Source organism: Lutra lutra, chromosome 16 (genome assembly GCF_902655055.1).
Source record: "Lutra lutra chromosome 16, mLutLut1.2, whole genome shotgun sequence".
Lineage (NCBI taxonomy): Eukaryota > Metazoa > Chordata > Mammalia > Carnivora > Mustelidae > Lutra > Lutra lutra.
In genome coordinates, this window is record NC_062293.1 from 9043511 (window position 1) to 9055581 (window position 12071).

Sequence of the window (12071 nt, forward strand, 5' to 3'; positions counted from 1 at the left end):
TGTTGAGGCAGTACCCCAATCCTAATCTCAATCCTAGGATTTCTCTGTTGTGTGCACAATTTCACATCATTGCTACATCTCCAGCTCCTAGTACGGAGCCTTAGTATATGCAGTCGAAACAGTCACAGATTTAAAAAAGATGAAAATAAGAACTCTCAGTAGTTGGGAACTGTTAAATTGGAAGAAAAAAAAAGAGCATTTATTTGCGAAAGAACAGTTTATTTAAAATTTAAGATATTGCATATCCACCTGAGGGAACATGGAAGCTGGAACATACAGCTTCACCCCTCTGCTTTTAAGGACGGCTGCAATTACGAGTTCTTTCACATTCTCTTCCTTCGGTCAGAAAACAGTCTTTGGCTAAATTATCGTTCATGTCTCCATAATCCTCTAGCTTAATTCTGTTCTCTTAAAACAACAACAACAAGAACAACAAACCATGAGCATTATACTAATAGACTCTTGAAAGCATTCATTCATTATCTCTCACTTTGAATTAAATTCCATTGAAATACCGACAGTTGCTTTATCCGAGAGTCAGATATGGAATTAACCCACGGGTAACTCATCTTTCGCTTCCAGCCCTCTGGCGTTAGGCTTTTCCTGTCCCAGTAAATGTCACATTTACACTGTCGCTGCCTTGCATCCACGAGACGACCTCCCCGACTCCCATCACAGAGCACGGGCCAACGACCTTGTATTTCTGGCCTCGGGACCCATACTCTGTGCCCTTTATCTCTGCTAAGAGCAGTGTAAGCTTTTCGGCTTTAGGTTCTGAATTGCTTGTGAAAAGGGCACTGAAAAATGTCAACACGAGCATCTGGGGGAGCCTCCTTCTGTCCAGGAAGCATTTAATTTGCTTACACTGGCCTGTTGGCGGCTCAGCCTGCGGAAAGTGGATATTCCCCTTTAGGATGTCACGGTGCAGACTGCCTGACAGTTTTTTGTCAGTCAATCCAGTCATCTAAATCACTTCTTTGTATCTGAACCTGGGAAAAAAAATAGCAGTAAGGGAACGACCGAGGATGTGGTTATCATGAGATAATCAACCCCCTGGGGAGATCAGACACACCTGTGCTATTCTGTCGTGGGCCCAGGAGAGTGATTAAGGCAGAAAAACTGCTCTCGGTCTCCTTCACCCCCATCACACTCTGATACAGCAGGAACCACCAGCCTATAAATACATCCCCTGATAAAATCAGCTCATCTTGCACCCATGACTGCCGTCCGCAAGGAGAAGGGGCAAATAGCACAGGAAGCCATAGACTGTTACTATTTTGTTTTCCTGGCGGGGATTCCCCGATAAAAACCCGATGCAGGAGCAGTGTCTAATGTGAATGAAGGCCATGCCTGGGTCCGCTGGGATTTACCCTGTAAATCATACCTGCCCCACCTGGGGCAGGCCACCTTGGGGAAGGCTGTTGGAGACAAAATCCTCTCCATCGGTGGGTTAGTGCATGTGAAATCACTCTGTATAATAGGAAAGACAAGAGCGCTCTTTATTTCCTTTGGGTCCAAACCTGTTTTGCCTATGAGCCTTCGGTCACGAACAACTTTTCTGCCAGGTGAAATGGAGTGTTTACAGGCATGGAAAAAAAAGTTTAAAAAGAAGACGAAATCTTTTATTTCCCTTCTCCACACTAAATGCGTTTCATTACAGCAGACTTCTCAGGCTAGATGCCAGAAATCTCACATATGAAGGAAAACTAGTTAAAATAAAACAAAACCAATCCCACCCATTTTGATTTCAATGTGGAAAAACTCTTTCCATGTGGGTCAGTTATAAAATAAAAGTTCAGAACCACACCAGCTGAACCTGATGTCTACAGAGCATTTGGGGGATCCACGCTCATGTCCCTCTTGCCAGGAAGAAGGTGGCATTCTGCTCTGTCACCAACCAAAGTGAGTTTGCCACGGGGGTGGTCCGTCTATCACGTACAATAACTGACCTGGGGATTCATGCTTAAATCCCAAATATGTTTCCGCAAATTCACCAACCAGTCAATGCGGCAGAAGAGTACAGGGAAATGTGTATTTTTTCATGAACTGTGGGATTCCTTGATAATTTTTTAATCATTTTGATGACCAGTCTGACTGGAAGAAGCGGGGGGCGGAGTGCATCGTCCAAAATTCAAGTAAGTTGCAGATGGGTTTTTTAAAGTACAGATATCATCTGGGAGGAGTGAGAGGTTCTGAGAAAGTGGTTCCTGAGTTAAGTCTTGGGGACAGGTGTTAAGTCCAAGGACATTAGTGGGCCCTGGGGTTCAGAGCGGGATAAAGCAAATTGGTCTTTGAGGGAAAGGGTGATTTTCCCGCAGCTGTGGCTGGGAGTGCTGTCAGGTCTCCACATCCCTTCCAGCGACAGGTATTATCAGACCTTTTCTTCAGTTTTGCCAATCTGATAAGTATGAAAAGACATCCTGCTATTTTGCATTTCCCTAATTATTAGAGTGTGTGAGCCTTCTCTCCTGTGCTTTTTGGTCATTCAGACCAATTCTTTTGTGAATTACTTATTACAGTAATTCGCTCATGTTCTATTGTTTTTTTTTCCTTAAATTTTTTTCAATATGTGTGTGTAAATTGTCCCAGTAACCTTTATCGATGACTGATTCATCCTCAGTAATTGGCGATCATTAATTTATCGTAGAAATTCTGTTATGTACTTGGATCAATCCTGGCCTCCCCAAACCATTCCTTTGATAGGTTTGTCCATTTCCCTGTAAATTTTCTCATTTGTAAGATCCTCACATAGCATGCAATTTGTTGTGGTGGTGGTGGTTGTAAAAACATATCTAAGGGAGCCTGTGAGTGTCTAATCTACTTCCAACATGTGTTTTTACATGTTTTTCTGCTGGAACTTTAAGGATTTCTAAAATTCTAGGTTTTGCTTGTTTACTTATTTGTTGGTTTGTAATTGTTGATTTATGCATCAGTGTACCCACACATTTAGAAGGGTTGCAATTGAATATCACACACCTAAGATTTGAAGTTCTTGGGCACGAATTAAGTTTTCCCCATTTGAGGCTTCCTCACTGCTTCTCAGGGCACACAGAAGGACGTTGAACCCCCTCGACTTTTCATGAATAGGTGGCTTTCAGAGGAGGAGAATTCTAGCGTCATCTTACTCTGGGCCCATCAAGATCACTTTTCTTGCCTCTTCTGGGGCTTTTGAATTCCAGACCCTGGTATCTCGACTACCTTATCCATTCATTCAGAAAGGTCTGCGTTCCTAGCTTTTATTATTTTTTAAAATTTATTTTCTTTAGTGCACTGAAGGATTACTACTCCACACACAAATCTTATTCTTTGAAGTGCAGCTGTATAGTATATATTATTATCCAAAAGTTCTGTGTGTTCTTATCAAAATAACTGCTCTTGAGTTCATACCAGAAAGTAGCCACCCATCTCATGTTTTCCAAAGGTCTGCAGCACTTCCATTCCCAGAATAAGCCCTACTTCGTCATTATATTTTAAATATGGATAAAATCTGCTATATTATTTTCAAATTTTACATTATTTTATGGTTCTTGGTGCTATAGTAAATGGAATCGATTCTCTAATTTCCCTTTCTGTATTTTCATTGTTAGTGTATAAGAAAGCAACTGATTTCTGCGCATTGATTTTTTATCCTGCCACATTCCTGAATTGCTGTATGAGTTCTAGTAGTTTGGGTGCCGGGTCTTTTGGGTTTTCCATATAAAGTATCATGTCATCTGCAAAGAGAGAGAGTTTGACTTCTTCATTGACAATTTGAATACCTTTTATTTCTTTGTTGTCTGATTGCTGTTGCTAGGACTTCTAACACTATGTTGAACAAGAGTGGGGAGAGTGGACATCCTTGTCGTGTTCCTGATCTCAAAGGGAAGGCTCTCAGCTTTTCCCCATTGAGGATGATTGATATTCGCTGTGGGTTTTTCATAGATAGATTTTATGAAGTTGAGGAATGTTCCCTCTATCCCTATACTTCAAAGCATTTTAATTAGGAACGGATGCTGTATCTTGTCAAATGCTTTTTCTGCATCACTTGAGAGGATCATGCTGTTCTTCTCTCCTCTCTTATTGATTTGTTCTATCACATTGATTGATTTGGGAATGTTGAACCACCTTTGCAACCCAGGGATAAATCCCACCTGGTCATGGTGGCTAATCTTTTTAATGTGCTGTTGGATCCTGTTAGCTAGGATCTTGTTGAGAATCTTAGCATCCATATTCATCAGGGATATTGGTCTGAAATTCTCCTTTTTGGTGGGGTCTTTGCCTTGTTTGGGGATCAGGGTAAAACTGGCTTCATAAAAAGAGTCGGGACGTTTTCCTACTGCTTCAATTTTTTGAAGCCTCAGGAGAATAAGTATTATTTCTTCTTTGAAAATTTGGTAGAATTCCCCAGGGAATCCATCAGGTCCAGCTCTTGTTTTTTGGGAGGTTTTTGATCACTGCTTCAATCTCATTACTAGATATTGGTCTATTCAGATTGTCAATTTCTTCCTGATTCAGTTTTGGAAGTGTATGGGTTTCCAGGAATGCATCCATTTCATCTAGGTTGCTTAACTTATTGGCATATAACTGTTGATAATAATTTCTGATGATTGTTTCTGTTTCCTTGGTGTTAACCATAAGATACCTAGGAATAAACCTAACCAAAGAGGTAAAGGATCTGTACTCAAGGAACTACAGAACACTCATGAAAGAAACTGAAGAAGACACAAAAGATGGAAGACCATTCCATCCTCATGGATCGTAAAAATAAACATTGTAAAATGTCTATACTGCCTAGAGCAATCTATACTTTCAGTGCCATTCCAATCAAAATTCCACTGGCATTTTTCAAAGAGCTGGAGCAAACAATCCTAAAATTTGTATGGAATCAGAAGGAAATGTTGCTAAGGAAATGTTGAAAAACAAAACAAAACAAAACTGGGGACATCACGTTACCTGATTTCAAGCTTTACTACAAAACTGTGATCACCAAGATAGCATAGTACTGGCACAAAAACAGACACATAGACCAGTGGAACAGAGTAGAGAGCCCAGATATGGACCCTCAACTTTATGGTCAACTAATCTTCGACAAAGTAGGAAAATATATACAGCAGAAAAAAGACAGTCCCTTCAATAAGGGTGCTGGGAAAATTGGACAGCTATGTGTAGAAGAATGAAACTCGACCATTCTCTTATACCACACACAAAGATAAACTCGAAATGGATAAAAGACCTCAATGTGAGGCAGGAATCCATCAGAATCCTAGAGGAGAACATAGGCAGTAAACTATTCAACATCGGCCACAGTAACTTCTTTCAAGATATGTCTCCAAAGGTAAAGGAAACAAAAGCAAAAATGAACTTTTGGGACTTCATCAAGATCAAAAGCTTCTGCACAGCAAAGGAAATAGTCAACAAAACAAAGAGGCAACCCACAGAATGGGAGAAGATATTTGCAAATGACACTACAGACAAAGGGCTGATATCCAAGATCTGTGAAGAACTCCTCAAACTCAACACACACAAAACAGATGTCAAAAAATGGGCAGAAGACATGAACAGACACTTCTCCAATGAAGACATACAAATGGCTAACAGAAAAATGTTCTGGCTAAAAATGTTCATGGCTAATATGAAAAAATGTTCATCATCACTAGCCATTAGCGAGATTCAAATTAAACCACATTGAGATACCACCTTATACCAGTTAGAACGGTGAAAATTAACAAGAGAGTAAACAACAAGTGTTGGAGAGGATGTGGAGAAAGGGGAACTCTTACACTATTGGTGGGAATGCAAGTTGGTGCAGCTACTTTGGAAAACAATGTGGAGATTCCTTAAGGAATTAAAAATAGAGCTACTCAATGACCCTGCAATTGCAGTACTGGGTATTTACCCCAAAGATACAGATGTAGTGAAAAGAAGGGCCATCTGTACCCCAATGTTCATAGCAGCAATGGCCACAGTTGCCAAACTGTGGAAAGAACCAAGATGCCCTTCAATGAACGAAAGGATAAAGAAGATATGGTCCATATATACAATGGAGTATTATGCCTCCTTCAGAAAGGATGAATACCCAACTTTTGTGTCAACATGGATGGGACTGGAGGAGATTATGCTGAGTGAAATAAGTCAAGCAGAGAAGAGTCAATTATCATACGGTTTCGCTTATTTGTGGAGCATAAGGAATAACACAGAGGACATGGGGAGATGGAGAGGAGAAGGGAGTTGAGGGAAATTGGAGGGGGAGACGAACCATGAGAGACTGTGGACTCTGAGGAACTAACTGAGGGTTTTGGAGGGGAGAGCGGTGGGGGCTTGGGTGAGCCTGGTGGTGGGTATTGTGGAGGGCAATGTAGTTCCTGCATTCACACTTATATTTTTACAGCACTGGGTGTGGTGCATAAACAATGAATTCTGGAACCTGAAAAGAAAATAAAAATATAAATAAAAATTTTAAAAAATTTACATTATTTTATAAAATATATTCACCTTATATTTTGTTCCTTCTGTTATTTTCATCTGCTTTTGGTATGAAGTTGTACAGAATTATAAAGAATCTCTTAGTGACCTTTACCTGTTTTATGATCATCTGAAAATAGTTTTTAAAAGACTATATCTTTGGGGTGCCTGGGTGGCTCAGTGGGTTAAAGCCTCTGCCTTTGGCTCAGGTCATGTTCTCAGGGTCCTGGGATCGAGCCCCACATTGGACTCTCTGCTCAGCAGGGAGCCTGCTTCCCCCTCTCTCTCTGCCTGCCTCTCTGCCTACTTGTGACCTCTCTCTCTCTGTCAAATAAATGAATAAAATCTAAAAAAAAAACCAAACCAACAACTATATTTTTATGTTTTAGATATTGACTTTTAGATGGTCTATAAAGTTATTTGACCTGTGTAATATTTTGTTTTGCTTTGTTTTGTTATTTTTGATAACTGGTTTAGTTTTATTAATAATTTTTGATATGATGTATCCCATTTTTTTAAATCAATTTTGATAATTCATACTTTTTTCTCCAAAAGTATCCTTTTGGGGACACCTGGGTAGCTAACGTGGTTAAGCGTCTGCCTTTGGTTCAGATCATGACCCCAGGGTCCTGGGATTGAGCCTTGAATCAGGCTCCCTGCTCAGTGGGGAGCCTGCTTCTCCCTCTCCCTCTGCCTGACGCTCTGCCTACTTGTGATCACTCTCTCTCTCAAAAATAAATAGATAAAAATCTTTAAAAAAATATAAAGAAGTAAAAGTGTCCATTTGTTCTAAAATTTCAGTATTCCCAGAAAATAGTATTGGTATACTTTATAATTTTTTTATTTCCAGATTTGTGGTTCTATTCATATTTTCATAGCTGATTTTGTGTATTTTTGCTTTCTCTCCATTTTTGCCTAAATAATCTTTCTAATTATTTTGTCTATTCAAAAAATAGTTCTAATTTTCTTTTTTTTTAATTAATTTTTTATTTTTTCAGCATAACAGTATTCATTATTGTTGCACCACACCCAGTGCTCCATCCAATCCGTGCCCTCTACAATACCCACCACCTGGTGCCCCCAACCTCCCACCCCCCACCCCTTCAAAATTCTCAGATCGTTTTTCAGAGTCCATAGTCTCTCATGGTTCACCTCCCCTTCCAATTTCCCTCAACTCCCTTCTCTCCATCTCCCCTTGTCCTCCATGCTATTTGTTATGCTCCACAAATAAGTGAAACCATATGATAATTGACTCTCTCTGCTTGACTTATTTCACTCAGCATCATCTCTTCCAGTCCCGTCCATGTTGCTACAAAACTTGGGTATTCATCCTTTCTTTTTTCTTTTTCTTTTTTTTTTTTTTTTTTACAGCTTTATAAACATATATTTTTATCCCCAGGGGTACAGGTCTGCGAATCGCCAGGTTTACACACTTCACAGCACTCATCATAGCACATACCCTCCCCAATATCCATAACCCCACCCCCCTCTCCCAACCCCCTCCCGCCATCAACCCTCAGATTGTTTTGTGAATTAAGAGTCACTTATGGTTTGTCTCCCTCCCAATCCCATCTGGTTTCATCCACTCCTCTCCAACCCCCTCAACCCCCCATGCCGCATCTCCTCTCCCTCATATCAGGGAGATCATATGATAGTTGTCTTTCTCCGATTGACTTATTTCGCTAAGCATGATACCCTCTAGTTCCATCCACGTCGTCGCAAATGGCAAGATTTCATTTCTTTTGATGGCTGCATAGTATTCCATTGTGTATATATACCACCTCTTCTTTATCCATTCGTCTGTAGATGGACATCTAGGTTCTTCCCATAGTTTGGCTATTGTAGACATTGCTGCTATAAACATTCGGGTGCACGTGCCCCTTCGGATCACTACGTTTGTATCTTTAGGGTAAATACCCAGCAGTGCAATTGCTGGGTCATAGGGTAGTTCTATTTTCAACATTTTGAGGAACCTCCATGCTGTTTTCCAGAGTGGTTGCACCAGCTTGCATTCCCACCAACAGTGTAGGAGGGTTCCCCTTTCTCCGCATCCTCGCCAGCATCTGTCATTTCCTGACTTGTTAATTTTAGCCATTCTGACTGGTGTGAGGTGATATCTCATTGTGGTTTTGATTTGTATTTCCCTGATGCCGAGTGATATGGAGCACTTTTTCATGTGTCTGTTGGCCATCTGGATGTCTTCTTTGCAGAAATGTCTGTTCATGTCCTCTGCCCATTTCTTGATTGGATTATTTGTTCTTTGGGTGTTGAGTTTGCTAAGTTCTTTATAGATTTTGGACACTAGCCCTTTATCTGATATGTCATTTGCAAATATCTTCTCCCATTCTGTCAGTTGTCTTTTGGTTTTGTTCACTGTTTCCTTTGCTGTGCAAAAGCTTTGGATCTTGATAAAATCCCAATAGTTCATTTTTGCCCTTGCTTCCCTTGCCTTTGGGGATGTTCCTAGGAAGACGTTGCTGCGGCTGAGGTCGAAGAGGTTGCTGCCTGTGTTCTCCTCGAGGATTTTGATGGATTCCTTTCTCACATTGAGATCCTTCATCCATTTTGAGTCTATTTTCATGTGTGGTGTAAGGAAATGATCCAATTTCATTTTTCTGCATGTGGCTGTCCAATTTTCCCAACACCATTTATTGAAGAGGCTGTCTTTGTTCCATTGGACATTCTTTCCTGCTTTGTCGAAGATGAGTTGACCATAGAGTTGAGGGTCCATTTCTGGGCTCTCTATTCTGTTCCATTGATCTATGTGTCTGTTTTTGTGCCAGTACCATGCTGTCTTGATGATGACAGCTTTGTAATAGAGCTTGAAGTCCGGAATTGTGATGCCACCAACTTTGGCTTTCTTTTTCAATATTCCTTTGGCTATTCGAGGTCTTTTCTGGTTCCATATAAATTTTAGGATTATTTGTTCCATTTCTTTGAAAAAAATGGATGTTACTTTGATAGGAATTGCATTAAATGTGTAGATTGCTTTAGGTAGCATAGACATTTTCACAATATTTATTCTTCCAATCCAGGAGCATGGAACATTTTTCCATTTCTTTGTGTCTTCCTCAATTTCTTTCATGAGTACTTTATAGTTTTCTGAGTATAGATTCTTAGTCTCTTTGGTTAGGTTTATTCCTAGGTATCTTATAGTTTTGGGTGCAATTGTAAATGGGATGGACTCCTTAATTTCTCTTTCTTCTGTCTTGTTGTTGGTGTAGAGAAGTGCAACTGATTTCTGTGCATTGATTTTATATCCTGACACTTTACTGAATTCCTGTACAAGTTCTAGCAGTTTTGGAGTGGAGTCTTTTGGGTTTTCCACATAGAGTATCATATCATCTGCAAAGAGTGATAGTTTGACTTCTTCTTTGCCGATTTGGATGCCTTTAATTTCCTTTTGTTGTCTGATTGCTGAGGCTAGGACTTCTAGTACTATGTTGAATAGCAGTGGTGATAACGGACATCCCTGCCGTGTTCCTGACCTTAGCGGAAAAGCTTTCAGTTTTTCTCCATTGAGAATGATATTTGCGGTGGGTTTTTCGTAGATGGCTTTGATAATATTGAGGTATGTACCGTCTATCCCTACACTTTGAAGAGTTTTGATCAGGAAGGGATGCTGTACTTTGTCAAATGCTTTTTCAGCATCTATGGAGAGTATCATATGGTTCTTGTTCTTTCTTTTATTAATGTGTTGTATCACATTGATTGATTTGCAGATGTTGAACCAGCCCTGCAGCCCTGGAATAAATCCCACTTGGTCGTGGTGAATAATCCTTTTAACGTACTGTTGAATCCTATTGGCTAGTATTTTGGCGAGAATTTTTGCATCTGTGTTCATCAAGGATATTGGTCTGTAGTTCTCTTTTTTGTTGGGATCCTTGTCTGGTTTTGGGATCAAGGTGATGCTGGCCTCATAAAATGAGTTTGGAAGTTTTCCTTCTATTTCTATTTTTTGGAACAGTTTCAGGAGAATAGGAATTAGTTCTTCTTTAAATGTTTGGTAGAATTCCCCCGGGAAGCCGTCTGGCCCTGGGCTTTTGTTTGTTTGGAGATTTTTGATGACTGTTTCAATCTCCTTACTGGTTATGGGTCTGTTCAGGCTTTCTATTTCTTCCTGGTTCAGTTGTGGTAGTTTATATGTCTCTAGGAATGCATCCATTTCTTCCAGATTGTCCAATTTGTTGGCGTAGAGTTGCTCATAGTATGTTCTTATAATTGTCTGTATTTCTTTGGTGTTCGTTGTGATCTCTCCTCTTTCATTCATGATTTTATTTATTTGAGTCCTTTCTCTTTTCTTTTTGATAAGTCTGGCCAGGGGTTTATCAATCTTATTAATTCTTTCAAAGAACCAGCTCCTAGTTTCGTTGATTTGTTCTATTGTTTTTTTGGTTTCTATTTCATTGATTTCTGCTCTGATCTTTATGATTTCTCTTCTCCTGCTGGGTTTAGGGTTTCTTTCTTGTTCTTTCTCCAGCTCCTTTAGGTGTAGGGTTAGGTTGTGTACCTGAGACCGTTCTTGTTTCTTGAGAAAGGCTTGTACCGCTATATATTTTCCTCTCAGGACTGCCTTTGTTGTGTCCCACAGATTCTGAACCGTTGTGTTTTCATTATCATTTGTTTCCATAAATTTTTTCAATTCTTCTTTAATTTCCTGGTTGACCCATTCATTCTTTAGAAGGATGCTGTTTAGTCTCCATGTATTTGGGTTCTTTCCAAATTTCCTCTTGTGATTGAGTTCTAGCTTCAGAGCATTGTGGTCTGAAAATATGCAGGGAATGATCCCAATCTTTTGATACCGGTTGAGACTTGATTTAGGACCAAGAATGTGATCTATTCTGGAGAATGTTCCATGTGCACTAGAGAAGAATGTGTATTCTGTTGCTTTGAGATGAAATGTTCTGAATAGATCTGTGATGTGCATCTGGTCCAGTGTGTCATTTAAGGCCTTGATTTCCTTGTTGATCTTTTGCTTGGATGATCTGTCCATTTCAGTGAGGGGAGTGTTAAAATCCCCTACTATTATTGTATTCTTGTCGATGTGTTTCTTTGATTTTGTTATTAATTGGTTTATATAGTTGGCTGCTCTCACGTTAGGGGCATAGATATTTAAAATTGTTAGATCTTCTTGTTGGACAGTTCCTTTGAGTATGATATAGTGTCCTTCCTCATCTCTTATTATAGTCTTTGGCTTAAAATCTAATTGACCTGATATAAGGATTGCCACTCCTGCTTTCTTCTGATGTCCATTAGCATGGTAAATTCTTTTCCACCCCCTCACTTTAAATCTGGAGGTGTCTTCGGGTTTAAGATGAGTTTCTTGTAGGCAACATATAGATGGGTTTTGTTTTTTTATCCATTCTGATACCCTGTGTCTTTTGATTGGGGCATTTAGCCCATTAACATTCAGGGTAAGTATTGAGAGATATGAATTTAGTGCCATTGTATTGCCTTTAAGGTGACTGTTATTGTTTATTGTCTCTGTTTCTTTCTGATCTACTACTTTGAGGGTCTCTCTTTGCTTAGAGGACCCCTTTCAATATTTCCTGTAGAGCTGGTTTGGTGTTTGCAAATTCTTTCAGTTTTTGTTTGTCCTGGAAGCTTTTAATCTCTCCTTCTATTTTCAA